This window comes from Ranitomeya variabilis, chromosome 2 (genome assembly GCF_051348905.1).
Source record: "Ranitomeya variabilis isolate aRanVar5 chromosome 2, aRanVar5.hap1, whole genome shotgun sequence".
Lineage (NCBI taxonomy): Eukaryota > Metazoa > Chordata > Amphibia > Anura > Dendrobatidae > Ranitomeya > Ranitomeya variabilis.
This window is the reverse complement of record NC_135233.1, coordinates 79,042,482-79,064,337: the sequence shown is the minus strand read 5'-3', so window position 1 is coordinate 79,064,337 and position 21,856 is coordinate 79,042,482. Positions and strand designations below refer to the sequence as shown.

Sequence of the window (21,856 nt, the reverse complement as noted above, 5' to 3'; positions counted from 1 at the left end):
TGACAGTGATCTTATTTAAAAGCCGATAATCAATACAAGGCCTCAAAGATCCGTCCTTTTTTGCCACAAAAAAGAATCCCGCACCAAGAGGGGAAGAAGACGGACGAATATGTCCTTTCTCCAGAGACTCCTTGATATATGAACGCATAGCGGTATGTTCGGGTACCGACAGATTAAACAGTCTTCCCTTAGGAAATTTACTGCCAGGGATCAAATCTATAGCACAGTCACAGTCCCTATGAGGAGGCAGAGCACTGGACTCAGACTCACTGAAGACATCCTGATAATCAGACAAATACTCCGGAACTTCCGAAGGCGTAGAAGAAGCAATAGACACAGGCAGGGAATCCCCATGAATACCACGACAGCCCCAACTTGAGACTGACATAGCCTTCCAGTCCAGGACTGGATTATGAGTCTGTAACCATGGCAGCCCTAAAACAACCAAATCATGCATTTTATGTAAAACCAGGAAACGTATCACCTCGCGGTGTTCAGGAGTCATGCACATGGTAACTTGTGTCCAATACTGCCAATGGCGTAGCATCAATACCCCTAAGAGGAATAGGATTTTCCAATGGTTCAAGAGTAAAACCACAGCGCTTAGCAAATGACAGATCCATAAGACTCAGGGCAGCACCTGAATCTACAAACGCCATGACAGGATAAGACGACAGTGAGCAAATCAAAGTTACAGACAGAATAAATTTAGGTTGCAAATTACCAACGGTGACAGGACTAACAACCTTAGCTATACGTTTAGAGCATGCTGAGATAACATGTGTAGAATCACCACAGTAGTAGCACAAGCCATTCTGGCGTCTATGAATTTTCCGCTCATTTCTAGTCAGGATTCTATCACATTGCATTAAATCAGGTGTCTGTTCAGACAACACCATGAGGGAATTTGCGGTTTTTCTATCACATTGCACCGAATTAGGTGTCTGTTCAGACAACACCATGAGGGAATTTGCGGTTTTGCGCTCCCGCAACCGCCGGTCAATTTGAATAGCCAGTGCCATAGTATCATTCAGACCTGTGGGAATGGGAAAACCCACCATAATATTCTTAATGGCTTCAGAAAGGCCATTTCTAAAATTAGCGGCCAGAGCACACTCGTTCCAATGTGTCAGCACGGACCATTTCCGAAATTTTTGGCAATACACTTCAGCCTCGTCCTGTCCCTGAGACATAGCCAGCAAGGCCTTTTCTGCCTGAATCTCAAGATTGGGTTCCTCATAGAGTAAACCGAGCGCCAGAAAAAACGCATCAATATCAGCCAATGCCGGATCTCCTGGCGCCAGCGAAAAAGCCCAATCCTGAGGGTCGCCCCGTAAGAACGAAATAATAATTTTTACTTGCTGAGCAGAGTCTCCAGATGAACAGGGTCTCAGGGACAAAAACAATTTACAATTATTCACGAAATTCCTAAACTTAAACCTGTCTCCGGAAAACAGTTCAGGAATCGGTATTTTAGGTTCTGACCTAGGATTTCTGATAACATAGTCTTGTATGCCCTGCACACGAGTAGCCAGCTGGTCCACACTTGTAATCAAGGTCTGGACATTCATGTCTGCAGCAAGCATAGCCACTCTGAGGTAAAGGGGAAGAAGAAAAAAAAAAACTCAGAATCTTCTTTCTTATAATCCCTCTTCTGCAATGCATTAAACACTTAATACTGGCCTGGCAAACTGTTATGACCCCAATGGCGAGGGTCTCAGAGGAACGTGGAAGTCTGCAGAATACAAAAAACCAGCTCATAGGGCAGTGGTAACTGGGTTGACCATATATCTACTCCTAACGCCAACACTAGAAGTAGCCGGGGATCATTCCTACGATGATTCTAGATGACACGCTCCAGCCGGAGAATCTAACTACCCCTAGTAGAGGAAAAACAAAGACCTTTCTTGCCTCCAGAGAAGGGGACCCCAAAGCTGGATAGAAGCCCCCCACAAATAATAACGGTGAGGTAAGAGGAAATGACAAACACAGAAATGAACCAGGTTTAGCACAGAGAGGCCCGCTTACTGATAGCAGAATAAAGAAAGGTAACTTATATGGTCAACAAAAACCCTATCAAAATCCACACTGGAAATTCAAGAACCCCCGAACCGTCTAACGGTCCGGGGGGAGAACACCAGCCCCCCTAGAGCTTCCAGCAAAGATCAGGATATAGATTTGGAACAAGCTGGACAAAAATACAAAACCAAAACAAATAGCAAAAAGCAAAAAGGCAGACTTAGCTGATATAACTGGAACCAGGATCAGTAGACAAGAGCACAGAAGACTAGCTCTGATAACTACGTTGCCAGGCATTGAACTGAAGGTCCAGGGAGCTTATATAGCTACACCCCTAACTAACGACCCAGGTGCGGATAACAGGAATGACAGAAAAACCAGAGTCAAAAAACTAGTAACCACTAGAGGGAGCAAAAAGCGAATTCACAACAAAGGGCATATTCGGCCATCTTCTTCACCGATGGGAGCGGAATTTTTTTTTGTTGCTAAGAAGGATGGCTCCTTGAGACCCTGTATTGATTATCGCCTCTTGAATAAGATCACGGTCAAGTTTCAATACCCTTTACCTTTGCTTTCCGATTTGTTTGCTAGGATTAAGGGGGCTAGTTGGTTTACAAAGATTGACCTTCGGGGGGCGTATAATCTTGTTCGTATCAAGCAGGGTGATGAATGGAAAACTGCGTTCAATACGCCCGAAGGCCATTTTGAATACCTTGTGATGCCATTCGGGCTCACTAATGCTCCATCTGTTTTTCAATCTTTCATGCATGATATCTTCCGGACTTATATTGATAAATTCTTGATTGTATATCTGGACGATATTTAGATTTTTTCTGATGATTGGGAGTCTCATGTGGAACAGGTCAGGATGGTATTTCAGATCCTTCGTGACAATGCTTTGTTTGTGAAGGGGTCTAAGTGTCTCTTTGGGGTGCAGAAGGTTTCTTTTTTGGGTTTTATTTTTTCTCCTTCATCTATTGAGATGAATCCAGTTAAGGTTCAGGCCATTCATGATTGGATTCAACCCACATCTGTAAAGAGCCTTCAGAAATTTTTGGGTTTTGCAAATTTTTATCGCCGTTTCATTGCTAACTTTTCCAGCGTGGTTAAACCCTTGACCGATTTGACGAAGAAAGGCGCTGATGTGGCGAATTGGTCCTCTGTGGCTGTTTCTGCCTTTCAGGAGCTTAAACGTGGATTTACTTCTGCTCCGGTGTTGCGTCAACCGGATGTTTCTCTTCCGTTTCAGGTTGAGATTGACGCTTCTGAGATTGGGGCAGGGGCCGTTTTGTCTCAGAGGGATCCTGTTGGTTCCTTGATGAAACCGTGTGCCTTCTTTTCCCGTAAATTTTCGCCTGCTGAACGCAATTATGATGTCGGCAATCGGGAGTTGTTGGCTATGAAGTGGGCGTTTGAGGAGTGGCGACATTGGCTTGAGGGAGCTAAGCACCGTATTGTGGTCTTGACCGATCATAAGAATCTGATTTACCTCGAGTCTGCCAAACGGCTGAATCCTAGACAGGCTCGATGGTCCTTGTTTTTTTCCCGTTTTGATTTTGTGGTCTTGTATCTTCCGGGTTCTAAGAATATTAAGGCTGATGCCCTTTCTAGGAGTTTTTTGCCTGATTCTCCTGAGGTCCTTGAACCGGTCGGCATTCTGAAAGAAGGGGTGGTTCTTTCTGCCATTTCCCCTGATTTACGACGGGTTCTTCAGGAATTTCAGGCTGACAGACCTGACCGCTGTCCAGCGGGGAAACTGTTTGTTCCTGACAGATGGACAAGTAGAGTGATTTCTGAGGTTCACTGTTCTGTGTTGGCTGGTCATCCTGGTATTTTTGGTACCAGAGACTTGGTTGGTAGGTCCTTTTGGTGGCCTTCTTTATCACGTGATGTGCGTTCTTTTGTGCAGTCCTGTGGGACTTGTGCGCGGGCCAAGCCTTGTTGTTCCCATGCTAGTGGGTTGCTTTTGCCATTGCCGGTCCCTGAGTGGCCCTGGACGCATATTTCTATGGATTTTATTTCTGATCTTCCGGTTTCCCAGAGGATGTCGGTTATCTGGGTTGTTTGTGACCGGTTCTCTAAGATGATTCATTTGGTGCCTTTGCCTAAATTGCCTTCCTCTTCAGATTTGGTTTCGTTGTTTTTTCAGCATGTGGTTCGTTTGCATGGTATTCCGGAGAATATTGTGTCTGACAGAGGTTCCCAGTTTGTTTCTAGGTTTTGGCGGGCCTTTTGTGCTAGGCTGGGCATTGATTTATCTTTTTCCTCTGCATTTCATCCTCAGACAAATGGCCAAACCGAGCAAACTAATCAGACCTTGGAGACTTATTTGAGATGCTTTGTGTCTGCTGATCAGGATGATTGGGTGGCCTTTTTGCCATTGGCCGAGTTTGCCCTTAATAATCGGGCTAGTTCGGCTACTTTGGTTTCGCCTTTTTTTTGTAATTTTGGTTTTCATCCTCGTTTTTCTTCTGGGCAGGTTGAGCCTTCTGACTGTCCTGGTGTGGATTCTGTGGTTGACAGGTTGCAGCAGATTTGGACTCATGTGGTGGACAATTTGGTGTTGTCTCAGGAGGAGGCTGTTGTGAATTTGCTTTTTGCTCCCTCTAGTGGTTACTAGTTTTTTGACTCTGGTTTTTCTGTCATTCCTTTTATCCGCACCTGGGTCGTTAGTTAGGGGTGTTGCTATATAAGCTCCCTGGACCTTCAGTTCAATGCCTGGCAACGTAGTTATCAGAGCTAGTCTGCTGTGCTCTTGTCTACTGATCCTGGTTCCAGTTATATCAGCTAAGTCTGCCTTTTGCTTTTTGCTATTTGTTTTGGTTTTGTATTTTTGTCCAGCTTGTTCCAAATCTATATCCTGACCTTTGCTGGAAGCTCTAGGGGGCTGGTGTTCTCCCCCCGGACCGTTAGACGGTTCGGGGGTTCTTGAATTTCCAGTGTGGATTTTGATAGGGTTTTTGTTGACCATATAAGTTACCTTTCTTTATTCTGCTATCAGTAAGCGGGCCTCTCTGTGCTAAACCTGGTTCATTTCTGTGTTTGTTATTTCCTCTTACCTCACCGTCATTATTTGTGGGGGGCTTCTATCCAGCTTTGGGGTCCCCTTCTCTGGAGGCAAGAAAGGTCTTTGTTTTCCTCTACTAGGGGTAGCTAGATTCTCCGGCTGGCGCGTGTCATCTAGAATCAACGTAGGAATGATCCCCGGCTACTTCTAGTGTTGGCGTTAGGAGTAGATATATGGTCAACCCAGTTACCACTGCCCTATGAGCTGGATTTTTGTATTCTGCAGACTTCCACGTTCCTCTGAGACCCTCGCCATTGGGGTCATAACAGTTTGCCAGGCCTATATTAAATGTTTAATGCATTGCAGAAGAGGGATTATAAGAAAGAAGATTCTGAGTTTTTTTTTTCTTCTTCCCCTTTACCTCAGAGTGGCTATGCTTGCTGCAGACATGAATGTCCAGACCTTGATTACAAGTGTGGACCAGCTGGCTACTCGTGTGCAGGGCATACAAGACTATGTTATCAGAAATCCTAGGTCAGAACCTAAAATACCGATTCCTGAACTGTTTTCCGGAGACAGGTTTAAGTTTAGGAATTTCGTGAATAATTGTAAATTGTTTTTGTCCCTGAGACCCTGTTCATCTGGAGATTCTGCTCAGCAAGTAAAAATTGTTATTTCGTTCTTACGGGGCGACCCTCAGGATTGGGCTTTTTCGCTGGCGCCAGGAGATCCGGCATTGGCTGATCTTGATGCGTTTTTTCTGGCGCTCGGTTTACTTTATGAGGAACCCAATCTTGAGATTCAGGCAGAAAAGGCCTTGCTGGCTATGTCTCAGGGGCAGGACGAGGCTGAAGTGTATTGCCAAAAATTTCGGAAATGGTCCGTGCTGACACATTGGAACGAGTGTGCACTGGCCGCTAATTTTAGAAATGGCCTTTCTGAAGCCATTAAGAATGTTATGGTGGGTTTTCCCATTCCCACAGGTCTGAATGATACTATGGCACTGGCTATTCAAATTGACCGGCGGTTGCGGGAGCGCAAAACCGCAAATTCCCTCATGGTGTTGTCTGAACAGACACCTGATTTAATGCAATGTGATAGAATCCTGACTAGAAATGAGCGGAAAATTCATAGACGCCGGAATGGCTTGTGCTACTACTGTGGTGATTCTACACATGTTATCTCAGCATGCTCTAAACGTATAGCTAAGGTTGTTAGTCCTGTCACCATTGGTAATTTGCAACCTAAATTTATTCTGTCTGTAACTTTGATTTGCTCACTGTCATCTTATCCTGTCATGGCGTTTGTAGATTCAGGTGCTGCCCTGAGTCTCATGGATCTCTCATTTGCTAAGCGCTGTGGTTTTACTCTTGAACCATTAGAAAATCCCATACCTCTTAGGGGTATTGATGCTACACCATTGGCAGCAAATAAACCGCAGTATTGGACACAGGTTACCATGTGCATGACTCCTGAACACCGCGAGGTGATACGTTTCCTGGTTTTACATAAAATGCATGATTTGGTTGTTTTAGGGCTGCCATGGTTACAGACCCATAATCCAGTCCTGGACTGGAAAGCTATGTCAGTCTCAAGTTGGGGCTGTCGTGGTATTCATGGGGATTCCCTGCCTGTGTCTATTGCTTCTTCTACGCCTTCGGAAGTTCCGGAGTATTTGTCTGATTATCAGGATGTCTTCAGTGAGTCTGAGTCCAGTGCACTGCCTCCTCATAGGGACTGTGACTGTGCTATAGATTTGATCCCAGGCAGTAAATTTCCTAAGGGAAGACTGTTTAATCTGTCGGTACCTGAACATACCGCTATGCGTTCATATATCAAGGAGTCTCTGGAGAAAGGACATATTCGTCCGTCTTCTTCCCCTCTTGGTGCGGGATTCTTTTTTGTGGCAAAAAAGGACGGATCTTTGAGACCTTGTATTGATTATCGGCTTTTAAACAAGATCACTGTCAAATTTCAGTATCCTTTACCGCTGTTGTCTGACTTGTTTGCCCGGATTAAGGGTGCCAAGTGGTTCACCAAGATAGACCTTCGTGGTGCGTACAACCTTGTGCGCATTAAGCAAGGTGATGAATGGAAAACCGCATTCAATACGCCCGAAGGTCATTTTGAGTACTTGGTGATGCCTTTTGGGCTCTCCAATGCGCCTTCAGTTTTTCAGTCCTTTATGCATGACATTTTCCGGAAGTATCTGGATAAATTTTTGATTGTTTATCTGGATGATATTTTGTTTTTTTCTGATGATTGGGATTCGCATGTGGAGCAGGTCAGGTTGGTCTTTAAAATTTTGCGTGAAAATTCTTTGTTTGTCAAGAGCTCAAAGTGTCTCTTTGGTGTACAGAAGGTTCCCTTTTTGGGGTTCATTTTTTCCCCTTCTGCTGTGGAGATGGACCCAGTCAAGGTCCGAGCTATTCTTGATTGGACTCAGCCCTCGTCAGTTAAGAGTCTTCAGAAGTTCTTGGGCTTCGCTAACTTCTACCGTCGTTTTATCGCTAATTTTTCTAGCATTGTGAAACCTTTGACGGATATGACCAAGAAGGGCTCCAATGTAGCTAACTGGGCTCCTGCTGCCGTGGAGGCTTTCCAGGAGTTGAAACGCCGGTTTACTTCGGCGCCTGTTTTGTGCCAGCCTGACGTCTCACTTCCCTTTCAGGTTGAGGTGGATGCTTCGGAGATTGGGGCAGGGGCCGTTTTGTCGCAGAGAGGCCCTGGTTGCTCTGTTATGAAACCTTGTGCCTTTTTCTCTAGGAAGTTTTCGCCTGCCGAGCGAAATTATGATGTGGGCAATCGGGAGTTGTTGGCCATGAAATGGGCATTTGAGGAGTGGCGTCATTGGCTCGAGGGTGCTAAGCATCGTGTGGTGGTCTTGACTGATCAAAAAAATCTGATGTATCTCGAGTCTGCTAAACGCCTTAATCCGAGACAGGCCCGCTGGTCATTGTTTTTCTCCCGCTTTGATTTTGTTGTCTCGTATTTACCAGGTTCAAAGAATGTGAAGGCCGATGCTCTTTCTAGGAGCTTTGTGCCTGATGCTCCTGGAGTCGCTGATCCTGTTGGTATTCTTAAAGATGGAGTTATCTTGTCAGCTATTTCTCCGGATCTGCGACGTGTGTTGCAGAGATTTCAGGCTGATAGGCCTGAGTCTTGTCCACCTGACAGACTGTTTGTCCCGGATAAGTGGACCAGCAGAGTCATTTCCGAGGTTCATTCCTCGGTGTTGGCAGGTCACCCGGGAATTTTTGGCACCAGAGATCTGGTGGCCAGGTCCTTTTGGTGGCCTTCCTTGTCAAGGGATGTGCGGTCATTTGTGCAGTCCTGTGGGACTTGTGCTCGAGCTAAGCCTTGCTGTTCTCGTGCCAGCGGTTTGCTCTTGCCCTTGCCTGTCCCGAAGAGACCTTGGACACATATCTCCATGGATTTCATTTCTGATCTTCCGCTATCTCAGGGCATGTCCGTTATCTGGGTGATATGTGATCGCTTCTCCAAGATGGTCCATTTGGTTCCTTTGCCTAAGCTGCCTTCCTCTTCCGATCTGGTTCCTGTGTTTTTCCAGAACGTGGTTCGTTTGCACGGCATCCCTGAGAATATTGTGTCAGACAGAGGATCCCAGTTCGTTTCCAGGTTCTGGCGATCCTTTTGTAGTAGGATGGGCATTGATTTGTCGTTTTCGTCTGCTTTCCATCCTCAGACTAATGGACAGACGGAGCGAACCAATCAGACTTTGGAGGCTTATTTGAGGTGTTTTGTCTCTGCTGATCAGGACGATTGGGTGACATTCTTGCCGTTGGCTGAGTTTGCCCTTAATAATCGGGCTAGTTCCGCCACCTTGGTTTCGCCTTTTTTCTGCAACTCTGGTTTCCATCCTCGCTTTTCTTCGGGTCATGTGGAGCCTTCTGACTGTCCTGGGGTGGATTCTGTGGTGGATAGGTTGCAGCAGATCTGGAATCATGTGGTGGACAACTTGAAGTTGTCACAGGAGAAGGCTCAGCGCTTTGCCAACCGCCGCCGCGGTGTGGGTCCCCGACTACGCGTTGGGGATTTGGTATGGCTTTCTTCCCGCTTTGTTCCTATGAAGGTCTCCTCTCCCAAATTTAAACCTCGTTTTATTGGGCCTTACAAGATATTGGAAATCCTTAATCCTGTATCTTTTCGTCTGGATCTTCCTGTGTCGTTTGCTATTCACAATGTATTTCATAGGTCCTTGTTGCGGCGGTACATTGTGCCTGTAGTTCCTTCTGCTGAGCCTCCTGCTCCGGTGTTGGTTGAGGGCGAGTTGGAGTACGTGGTGGAGAAGATCTTGGATTCTCGCCTCTCCAGGCGGAGGCTTCAGTACCTGGTCAAGTGGAAGGGCTATGGTCAGGAGGATAATTCCTGGGTGGTCGCCTCTGATGTTCATGCGGCCGATTTAGTTCGTGCCTTTCATGCCGCTCATCCTGATCGCCCTGGTGGTCGTGGTGAGGGTTCGGTGACCCCTCACTAAGGGGGGGGTACTGTTGTGAATTTGCTTTTTGCTCCCTCTAGTGGTTACTAGTTTTTTGACTCTGGTTTTTCTGTCATTCCTTTTATCCGCACCTGGGTCGTTAGTTAGGGGTGTTGCTATATAAGCTCCCTGGACCTTCAGTTCAATGCCTGGCAACGTAGTTATCAGAGCTAGTCTGCTGTGCTCTTGTCTACTGATCCTGGTTCCAGTTATATCAGCTAAGTCTGCCTTTTGCTTTTTGCTATTTGTTTTGGTTTTGTATTTTTGTCCAGCTTGTTCCAAATCTATATCCTGACCTTTGCTGGAAGCTCTAGGGGGCTGGTGTTCTCCCCCCGGACCGTTAGACGGTTCGGGGGTTCTTGAATTTCCAGTGTGGATTTTGATAGGGTTTTTGTTGACCATATAAGTTACCTTTCTTTATTCTGCTATCAGTAAGCGGGCCTCTCTGTGCTAAACCTGGTTCATTTCTGTGTTTGTTATTTCCTCTTACCTCACCGTCATTATTTGTGGGGGGCTTCTATCCAGCTTTGGGGTCCCCTTCTCTGGAGGCAAGAAAGGTCTTTGTTTTCCTCTACTAGGGGTAGCTAGATTCTCCGGCTGGCGCGTGTCATCTAGAATCAACGTAGGAATGATCCCCGGCTACTTCTAGTGTTGGCGTTAGGAGTAGATATATGGTCAACCCAGTTACCACTGCCCTATGAGCTGGATTTTTGTATTCTGCAGACTTCCACGTTCCTCTGAGACCCTCGCCATTGGGGTCATAACAGAGGCTCAACGTTTTGCTAACCGTCGTCGGTGTGTTGGTTCCCGGCTTCGGGTTGGGGATCTGGTCTGGTTGTCTTCCCGTCATGTTCCTATGAAGGTTTCTTCTCCTACGTTTAAGCCTCGGTTTATTGGTCCTTATAGGATTTCTGGGATTATTAATCCGGTGTCTTTTCGATTGGCGCTTCCGGCCTCTTTTGCTATCCATAATGGCTTCCACAGATCTTTATTGCGGAAATATGTGGTACCCGTTGTTCCCTCTGTTGATCCTCCGGCCCCTGTGTTGGTTGATGGGGAGTTGGAGTATGTGGTTGAGAAGATTTTGGATTCTCGTTTTTCGAGGCGGAGGCTTCAGTATCTTGTCAAATGGAAGGGTTATGGCCAGGAGGATAATTCTTGGGTTTTTGCCTCTGATGTCCATGCTGCTGATTTGGTTGATGCTTTTCATCTGGCTTGTCCTGATCAGCCTGGGGGCTCTGGTGAGGGTTCGGTGACCCCTCCTCAAGGGGGGGGGGGTACTGTTGTGAATTCTGCTTTTGGGCTCCCTCCGGTGGTTGTAGGTGGTAATGCAGTTGTCCCTGGGTTGCCGTCCTGGTCAGGTGTATCTGCTGATTGCAGTTCTGACTGGGGTATTTAGGCGGGCCGGATTCATTAGTCCTTGCCAGTTGTCCATGGCTTTGGGAGGTGTTGGTCCTTTTTTGGCTCCTTCTGCCTTGCTGCCAAATCAGCAAAGATAAGTGTCTGGTTTTGTTTTGTGGCACACATGCTGTGTGCTTAATAATTCAGTGCTATTCATTGTTTTTTGTCCAACTTAGATTGTGTCAGTATTTTCTCAGTCTTGTTGGATTCTCAGGAGTTGCAGATATACATTCCATGTCTTTAGTTAGATTGTGGAACTTTTTGTATTATCTGCTGTGGATATTTTTGGAAGGGTTTTAATACTGACCGCTTAGTATTCTGTCCTATCTTTCCCTATTTAGCTAGAGTGGCCTCTTTTGCTGAATTCTGTTTTCTGCCTGCGTGTGTCTTTCCTCTCCTACTCACAGTCAATATTCATGGGGGCTGCCTATCCTTTGGGGTTCTGCTCTGAGGCAAGGTAGTATTCCTATTTCTATCTATAGGGGTATTTAGTCCTCCGGCTGTGTCGAGGTGTCTAGGGTTTGTTAGGCACACCACACGGCTACTTCTAGTTGCGGTGCTAGTTCAGGTTTTGCGGTCAGTACAGTTTCCACCTACTCCAGAGAAAGTTTCATGCGGCTCCAAAGTTACCGGATCATAACAGGAAAGTCCGTATCAAATCTATTGCAGTGGACGACTAAACCACCGCATTACTCGTGGGTACATCAGTGGTTTTGCCTTCTCTGGCCTGTGTTTAGTCTTAGGCTACTTTCACACTAGCGTCATACGACACACGACGAATTGCGTCGTTGCGACGTACCGACGCAAGCAGTGAAAGCGCCGCACAACGGGGACAGCGGATGCTGTTTTTCAATGCATCCGCTGCCCCATTGTGATGTGCGGGGAGGCGGGGGCGGAAAAGACAGTATCGACGCACCAAAAAACGTTGCAAGCAACGTTTTTTGGTGGCGACGGACCGACGCAACACGATGCAACCTTCGCACGACGGTTGCTACGTGTGGCAATGCGTCGCACTGCGTCGCTAATGCAAGTCTATGGAGAAAAAACGCATCCTGCAAGCACTTTTGCAGGATGCGTTTTTTTCTACAAAACGACGCATAGCGACGTGCAGTGCACGACGCTAGTGTGAAAGTAGCCTAACACAGACTTATCCTGCACAGAGCCTCCTGCTCTGATGCTTGCAAACCAAAAACTGACACACCGAAACCTTACCTGAACATTTAACCCCTTCACCCCGAAGCCTGTTTTCACCTAAGTGACAGGGCCAATTTTTACAATTCTGACCACTGTCACTTTATGAAGTCATAACTCTGAAACGCTTCAACGGATCCTGGTGATTCTGACTTTGTTTTCTCGTGACATATTGTACTTCATGATAGTGGTAAAACTTATTCGATATGACTTTGCATTTATTTGTGAAAAAAAATAAAATTTGTCGAAAATTTAGCAATTTTCAAACTTTTAGTTTTTATGCCCTTAAATTAGAGAGTTATATCACATAATATAGTTAATAAACAACATTTCCCACATGTCTGCTTTATATCAGCACAATTTTGGAAACAATTTTTTTTCGTTAGGGAGTTATAAGGGTTAAACGTTGACCAGCGATTTCTCATTTTTGCAGCAAAATTTGCAAAACCATTTTTTTTAAAAACTGCACCCCTCAAGGTACTCAAAACCACATTCAAAAAGTTTATTAACCCTGTGATTTTATGAAATATATAATGAAACTGTATGTCACGCCCCTAAAGAGAACCTGTCATTGATTCCCAAACTCCAGGCAGCAAAAATCGGAACTTGGCTGCATGACAGCTGGACCGTTCCAGAGAAAATATAGTTTAAAGTTCTGTCAGTAGTCAGAGACCAAACTAGTCCGACTCTGCCCCCGGCCGGCTCTAGCCGTTCTTGCTGCAGGTGATTGACAGGTCTATCCTATGGCAAAAGACATGTCAATCACCTCAGTCATGAGCAGAAACACTAATTACCTGCAGATATAGATGGAAAATGAAGGTTCATTCTTCCTGCAGCTATTTGCCTACTGTCATGTCATCTGAGCAGGGGCCCTCCCCTCACTTTGATTGACAGCCTGCTCTCCACACACATGCTGGACACAGAGCAGATGGTCATTCAAAGTCAGGGGAGTGATTACAGCCACTCTCACTGCATATCAATGTACGCCCCGATGACTGGAAGAGAGCAGCTGCAGGGAGAACAAAACTTCAATTTAGCTGCTATTCCGTGCTGTACTGTCTGAATACTCTTTTGCTTCCTCCCCTGCCCAGGAGCTGTGGTAGGATTAGACCATGTTCCTGTACGGTCAGACACAGCCATTACACAGCAGAGGCACATATATAAGATTATCTCTGCACAGGGACATTATATTTAAACACAACTGTGGAACTTCTGTTGAGTTAAAATCAACTTTTGTTCACAGGAAAATCCCTTTTAATATGCAGGTGACGGGCTTCTAATTAGTGCAGGAGAAATCAGACAACGCGGTCTTCTAGCTTCTCTATGTTGCAGTAAACCCATGACAGAGAGGCGTTAAAGGGATTGTCCACTACCTGGACCACTGCATTTTAAATACAGTTGTCCCCCTTGTAAAATAAAAATAACATATACTCATCTAATGCACCAACACCGTTACAGCAAGTGATGTTTCCTGGTAGTGGACAACCCCTTTGAAGAGAATCTGTCACCAGTTTGCTCCCACCTAATCTGAGAGCAGCATAATGTAGAGACAGAGCCCTTGATTCCAGCAATGTGGGATGCTTGCTGTAGATTTGACAAAATCGCTGATTTATTAGCAGGAGATTATCACTAGAGGACTAGTAAACCTACTGCCAGGTAGTCCTCCATATTTATGATCTCTGTGTAACTCCATCCCCACCACTGACTGGCAGCTTTCTACCTATGCACAGTGTACACAGAAAGCTGCCAATCAGGGGCGAGGTGGATTTATACAGAGCTCAGCATTCGGACAGTCAGAGAACCTTAGATCTGCAGCACAGAAAACAATGATTTTAACAAATTGACAGCACTATAAATTACACAGAGCTGGAATCGGGGTCTCTGTCTCTACGTTATGCTCCTCTCAGATGGAGTAGCAAAAACCTTTTGACAGATTCCGTTTAATTAAACCTAAATCTTTGAGATGTTCAATCCCTTTAATGACCTTTTTAACTTTCACAGTTTAATTGCATTCGTATATGTATTATCTATATCATTTATTGACTTTTATTGAAAAATGATGTTGTTGTTGCTTTTCTCCATAGATTACGCAGATGGAGAAGGAGACTGGAGCACATGGTCTGTGTGCAGCGTTACCTGCGGCAGTGGAAACCAGAAGCGTACAAGGTCTTGCGGATATGCCTGCACAGCCACAGAGTCCCGGACGTGTGATGTGCCAAATTGTCCTGGTACGTGAATGAGGATTACTTGCAGGGGTTGTCCACGACTAGAACAACCCCCTTCTCATTCGTCAAGTTTGGCCCCGCTAAAATAAAAATACCTATACTCGCCTCCGGTGTCGCTCCAGCGGTGTCGGCACTCGCGTTCCTGGGGCCCACATGAGATAGTTACGTCACACAAGCCCTGCGCCCAATCTGCGCTGGCGTCACCGTCCCCTCCTCCGGTCGTATTGAACATCAACAGGAACTGAGGGCTGCAACTGATCTGACTTCCGTTTGATTTATCCGAAGGCGGAGACAGTGACGACGGCACTGAATGGTCACAGGGCTCATGTGGCGTAACAACCTCCTGTGAGCCGCAGGAACGTGAATGCTGACACCGCTGGAATGGTACTGGCACCAGTGACGAGTATGGGTGTTTTTATTTTAATGGGGCCAAATATGGAAGAACGCAACTCCTTCTCATTCCTCGTGGTACAAACTCATCACCACAAGAATCATTGCCAAGTGTATAAAAGTAGGTGTTACTCCGGTGCTGTATTACAGACAGACCGTCCTTGGGCTGCCAGGTGCTTCCTTAAAATTCTTCTAGAAAACCTACCATTATGTAATCTGTTTTTGTTTGTTTTGTCTCTTTTCTTTCACAACACTAGTTTTTTTTTATTTAGAGTTGTGTGAAAAAGTGTTTGCCCCCTTCCTGATTTCCTGTTCTTCTTCATGTTTGTCACACTTAAATGATTCAGATCACCAAATAAATGTACATATTAGACAAAAATAACACAAGTAAAGGCAAAATGCAGTTTTTAAATGAAGGTTTTTTTTACTAGTAAAGGGGTTATCCACTACTAGAAAAAACCCTTCTTAAACTAAATGTTTGGCCCTGATAAAATGAACCAACCTATAGTCACCTCCTGTATCGGCTTCGTTCCAGCAGTGTCAGGTCTCGTGGTCCCTGAGCTGTGATGCGGTGGAATGACACGTGATGCCTGGTGCCTAATCTGCACTGGCATCACTGTCTCTGCCTTTGTATGAGCTGAACATGAAGCGGAAGTCGGGGCTGCAGCTGATCTTGGACTTCCTCTTCATATTCATTTTGACAGGATGCGGGGACAGTGATGCCAGCGCTGATATGGTGTCTGGCAATGTCACAACCACAGGACCGCGAGTGCTGTAACGGAGCTGGCACAGGAAGTGTGTATTGTATAGGTTTGCTTTATTTTATCAGGGCCGAACATTTAGTTTAAGAAGGGATTGTCCTAGTAGTGGACAACCCCTTTAAGGGAAAAAGAAAATCGACAGGGCCCTGTGTGAAAAAGTGATTGCACCCCCAGTAAGATATTCCTTTTCTGAAACGCGAACAGTAAAATATTATGGTGGTGGTAGTGTGATGGTCTGGGGCTGTTTTGCCCTCCAGTGTGGCTGAATTACAACAACTCTGCAAAAATGAGTGGGCCAAAATTCTTCCAGAGCCTTGTAAAAGACCCCTTGCCAGTTATAGCAAATGCTTAATTGAAGTTGTTGCTGCTAAGGGTGACCAAACCAGTTATTAGGTTTAGGGGGCAATCACGTTTTCACACAGGGCCCTGTAGGTTTGGATTTCTTTTTCTCATAATAATAAAAAAGACCTTCATTTTTAAAACTGCATTTTGTGATTACTTGTGGAATCTTTGTCTAATACTTGCATTTGTTTGATGATCTGAAACATTTAAGTGTGACAAACATGCAAAAGAACAGGAAATCAGGAAAGGGTCACTTTTTCTCACAAAATGTATATTTTCTTTTAGGCCCTTAACCCCTTTCTGACCTCGGACGAGATAGTAAGTCCGAGGTCAGATCCCCCTCTTTGATGCAGGGCTCCAGCGGTGAGCCCGCATCAAAGCCGGGACATGTCAGCTGTTTTGAACAGCTGACATGTGCCCGCAATAGCGGCGGGTGAAATCGCGATTCACCCGCCGCTATTAACTACTTAAATGCCGCTGTCAAACGCAGACAGCGGCATGTAACTGGCGCTTCCGGCTGGGCGGCCGGAAATGAGCGCATCACTGACCCCCGTCACATGATCGGGGGTCAGCGATGCCTCTGCATTGTAACCATAGAGGTCCTTGAGACCTCTATGGTTACTGATCCCCGGTAGCTGTGAGCGCCACCCTGTGGTCGGCGCTCATAGCAAACCTGCATTTCTGCTGCATAGCAGCGATCTGATGATCACTGCTATGTAGCAGTGCCGATCGCGTTGTGCCAGCTTCTAGCCTCCTATGGAGGCTATTGAAGCATGGCAAAAGTAAAAAAAAAAAAAGTAAACAAAAATGTGAAAAAAAAAAAAAAAAATATAAAAAAGTTTAAACCACCCCCCTTTCGCCCCATTCAAAATAAATCAATAAAAAAAACCCCGAACCTACACATATTTGGTATTGCCGCATTCAGAATCGCCCGATCTATCAATAAAAAAAGCATTAAGTTGATTGCTAAACAGTGTAGCGGGAAAAAAATCCAAACGCCAGAATTACGTTTTTTTGGTCGCCGCGACATTGCATTAAAATGCAATAACGGGCGATCAAAAGAAGGAATCTGCACCAAAATGGTATAATTAAAAACGCCAGCTCGGCACGCAAAAAATAAGCCCTCAACCGACCCCAGATCGTGAAAAAATGGAGACTCTACGGATATCAGAAAATGGCGCAATTTTTTTTTTTAGCAAAGTTTGGAATTTTTTTTCACCACTTAGATAAAAAATAACCTAGTCATGTTAGGTGTCTATGAACTCGTAATGACCTGGAGATTCAAAATGTCAGGTTAGTTTTAGCATTTAGTGAACCTAGCAAAAAAGCCAAACAAAAAACAAGTATGGGATTGCACTTTTTTTGCAATTTCACCGCACGGAATTTTTTTCCCGTTTTCTAGTATAGTACATGCTAAAACCAATGATGTTGTTCAAAAGTACAACTTGTTTCGCAAAAAATAAGCCCTCACATGGCCATATTGACGGAAAAATAAAAAAGTTATGGCTCTGGGAAGGAGGGGAGCGAAAAACAAACACGGAAGAACGGAAAATCCCAAGGTCATGAAGGGGTTAAATTCCCTGCATATCATGTGGGGTCCGAATCCTAAGAACCCCCCCCCCCCCTCCATATGATCACTGAAAAGACTTCTCAGAAGTGTGCAGGTCAGTAGGCAAAAGCGCAAAACTCCTGCCAGAGCGGCGTGCAGAATCTATAGGCTTTCTATTGAACCTACACTCCGCTGTGCGCATGCTCACACAGGGGGCATGCACATCTACCTCTTGAGCTGCACCCTTGTGAATAGTCTATTGAATGTTTGCTGAGGGGGACTTAGGACCCGGACCTCACTGATCAAGGAATTAAAGGACCCAAAATTATTTTTAAAAGTTTACCAAAGTTTAGAGACATTTATAGTATATTAATGGCATGAAATTAATTTAATGAGCCATATATATGCAGCCACCTCTCCATGTGGTGAGACCAGGGCCCTGTAATAAGATAAATTTGGGTCTCATCATATCGGTATGCAATAATTTCTGAGATGGAACAACCCCTTTAATATATATGTTGTTAATGTTTTTGAAAATGATGTTGATATGGTTCCTTCGTATGCTGCAAACTCTTGGAAGCCTGCAAGTATCACACGGCGTCTGTGCTCACTCTGGAGGTATTCGCCCACCAGTGGGCACCGTCAGGATTGATGCTGAGGCATCTCTCCACCATAGGGTCCCATCGTAAAGAAGCGTATACTGCATGACTCCCTTTATAGACATCACAGTTTGCTGTGCTTTATAGTAAAACAAACGGTAGGCAGACTCCTACCTACCAGACACAGACCGAACGCACCCACTTATGGCCTCCATCTGGTGAATGGGGGACTATGGCAAAGTTAGCCTACAGTATATGTCAGGAAGTCTACCCTAAGTGCACAAGTGTCCACGTACCATAAAGTTCACAGAAGTCTGGAGCTGTTTTTTTAGTTAACATTTTTTGTGTTACAAAGACGAATAAATCATAGCCGTGAAAAGTAGGAAAATCTTCCCTGAAGATTACAAGTTCCTGCCTCATTTCATAGGGTTCACGGCTTTCTCCAGAGCACAGGTGGCATCTGGTGATCAGATTTTACACGGAGGCACAGCAGGCGTAATGGAGAATTTGGTATAAAAATGTTATGCCATTTCCAGCACAATACATTTACAGTAAGTAAGATTTTATGGTTCACAGGATGCAGGGTTAAGATTGATTTTTATACTAATACACGTATTGCTGTCTTTGGCTAATGGCAGAACATGTCTGGGTACAGTTAAGCACTGCCGTACTTTATAACACCAATTACAAGGGCAAAAAATTGTGTTGGTGTCTCTTTGTTACTGGCTTAGTCACAAAAATAACATGATCACGACAGGATTCGTTGACTTCACTTGCAGCTGATCCACCTCCCTCGAACTTACAGAATAGTGGACGGCCAGCCGTAAACTCTTCGAGGTTGCTAATATTAGTTAAAGGGAACCTGTCTCTCCTTTACCTGCATATACAGGGTTAATTTGATTCTTAAAAGCCTTTAAATCCTGTCCTTCCGGCTTATTGGAGCAGCAGCTGTAGGGAGAAAGTGAGGTTTTGTTCTCCCTGCAGCTGCTCGCTTCCAGTCATCGGGGCGTACATTGATATGCAGTGAGCGTGGCTGTAATCACTCCCCTGACTTTGAATGACCATCTGCTCTGTGTCCAGCGTGTGTGGAGAGCAGGCTGTCAATCAAAGTGAGGGGAGGGCCCCTGCTCAGATGACATGACAGTAGGCAAATAGCTGCAGGAAGAATGAACCTTCATTTTCCATCTATATCTGCAGGTAATTAGTGTTTCTGCTCATGACTGAGGTGATTGACATGTCTTTTGCCATAGGATAGACCTGTCAATCACCTGCAGCAAGAACGGCTAGAGCCGGCCGGGGGCAGAGTCGGACTAGTTTGGTCTCTGACTACTGACAGAACTTTAAACTATATTTTCTCTGGAACGGTCCAGCTGTCATGCAGCCAAGTTACGATTTGTGCTGCCTGGAGTTTGGGAATAAATGACAGGATCTCTTTAGGGGCGTGACATACAGTTTCATTATATATTTCATAAAATCACAGGGTTAGTAAACTTTTTGAATGTGGTTTTGAGTACCTTGAGGGGTGCAGTTTTTAGAATGGTGTCACTTTTGTGAATTTTCTGTCATATAGACCCCTCAAAGTCACTTCAAGTGTGAGGTGGTCCGTAAAAAAAATGGTTTTGCAAATTTTGTTGCAAAAATGAGAAATCGCTGGTCAACGTTTAACCCTTATAACTCCCTAACGAAAAAATATTGTTTCCAAAATTGTGCTGATATAAAGCAGACATGTGGGAAATGTTGTTTATTAACTATATTATGTGATATAACTCTCTAATTTAAGGGCATAAAAACTAAAAGTTTGAAAATTGCTAAATTTTCATAATTTTCGACAAATTTTTTTTTTTTTCACAAATAAATGCAAAGTCATATCGAATAAGTTTTACCACTATCATGAAGTACAATATGTCACAAGAAAACAAAGTCAGAATCACAAAGATCCGTTGAAGCGTTTCAGAGTTAGGACCTCATAAAGTGACAGTGATCAGAATTGTAAAAATTGGCCCTGTCACTTAGGTGAAAACAGGCTTCGGGGTGAAGGGGTTAAATGTTCAGGTAAGGTTTGGGTGTGTCAGTTTTTGGTTTGCAAGCATCAGAGCAGGAGGCTCTGTGCAGGATAAGTCTGTGTTAGGCTACTTTCACACTAGCGTCGTGCACTGCACGTCGCTATGCGTCGTTTTGTAGAAAAAACGCATCCTGCAAAAGTGCTTGCAGGATGCGTTTTTTCTCCATAGACTTGCATTAGCGACGCAGTGCGACGCATTGCCACACGTAGCAACCGTCGTGCGAAGGTTGCATCGTGTTGCGTCGGTCCGTCGCCACCAAAAAACATTGCTTGCAACGTTTTTTGGTGCGTCGATACTGTTTTTTCCGCCCCCGCCTCCCCGCACATCACAATGGGGCAGCGGATGCGTTGAAAAACAGCATCCGCTGTCCCCGTTGTGCGGGCTTTCACTGCTTGCGTCGGTACGTCGCAACGACGCAATTCATCGTGTGTCGTATGACGCTAGTGTGAAAGTAGCCTAAGACTAAACACAGGCCAGAGAAGGCAAAACCACTGATGTACCCACGAGTAATGCGGTGGTTTAGTCGTCCACTGCAATAGATTTGATACAGACTTTCCTGTTATGATCCGGTGACTTTGGAGCCGCATGAAACTTTCTCTGGAGTAGGTGGAAACTGTACTGACCGCAAAACCTGAACTAGCACCGCAACTAGAAGTAGCCGTGTGGTGTGCCTAACAAATCCTAGACACCTCGACACAGCCGGAGGACTAAATACCCCTATAGATAGAAATAGGAATACTACCTTGCCTCAGAGCAGAACCCCAAAGGATAGGCAGCCCCCACGAATATTGACTGTGAGTAGGAGAGGAAAGACACACGCAGGCAGAAAACAGAATTCAGCAAAAGAGGCCACTCTAGCTAAATAGGGAAAGATAGGACAGAATACTAAGCGGTCAGTATTAAAACCCTTCCAAAAATATCCACAGCAGATAATACAAAAAGTTCCACAATCTAACTAAAGACATGGAATGTATATCTGCAACTCCTGAGAATCCAACAAGACTGAGAAAATACTGACACAATCTAAGTTGGACAAAAAACAATGAATAGCACTGAATTATTAAGCACAAAGCATGTGTGCCACAAAACAAAACCAGACACATATCTTTGCTGATTTGGCAGCAAGGCAGAAGGAGCCAAAAAAGGACCAACACCTCCCAAAACCATGGACAACTGGCAAGGACTAATGAATCCTGCACGCCTAAATACCCCAGTCAGAACTGCAATCAGCAGATACACCTGACCAGGACTGCAACCCAGGGACAACTGCATTACCACCTACAACCACCGGAGGAAGCCCAAAAGCAGAATTCACAACAGTACCCCCCCTTGAGGAGGGGTCACCGAACCCTCACCAGAGCCCCCAGGCTGATCAGGACGAGCCAGATGAAAAGCATCAACCAAATCAGCAGCATGGACATCAGAGGCAAAAACCCAAGAATTATCCTCCTGGCCATAACCCTTCCATTTGACAAGATACTGAAGCCTCCGCCTTGAAAAACGAGAATCCAAAATCTTCTCAACCACATACTCCAACTCCCCATCAACCAACACAGGGGCCGGAGGATCAACAGAGGGAACAACGGGTACCACATATTTCCGCAATAAAGATCTGTGGAAGCCATTATGGATAGCAAAAGAGGCCGGAAGCGCCAATCGAAAAGACACCGGATTAATAATCCCAGAAATCCTATAAGGACCAATAAACCGAGGCTTAAACTTAGGAGAAGAAACCTTCATAGGAACATGACGGGAAGACAACCAGACCAGATACCCAACCCGAAGCCGGGAACCAACACACCGACGATGGT

The 21,856-nt window shown here is 45.2% G+C and overlaps 2 protein-coding genes across 2 annotated transcripts in view; both read left to right on the top strand.

Moving 5' to 3' along the window:
* Positions 1 to 21,856, top strand: part of LOC143804462 (uncharacterized) — a 523,411-nt gene that overhangs the window by 444,604 nt on the left and 56,951 nt on the right. The gene's annotated exons all lie outside the window — the stretch shown is intronic.
* The window catches only part of LOC143804460 (uncharacterized), a 34,431-nt gene continuing 26,780 nt past the window's right edge, over positions 14,206 to 21,856 (top strand). The window contains exon 1 of the mRNA XM_077282576.1: positions 14,206 to 14,344. The gene's annotated coding sequence lies outside the window, so the exon portion shown is untranslated. The remainder of the gene's footprint in view (positions 14,345 to 21,856) is intronic.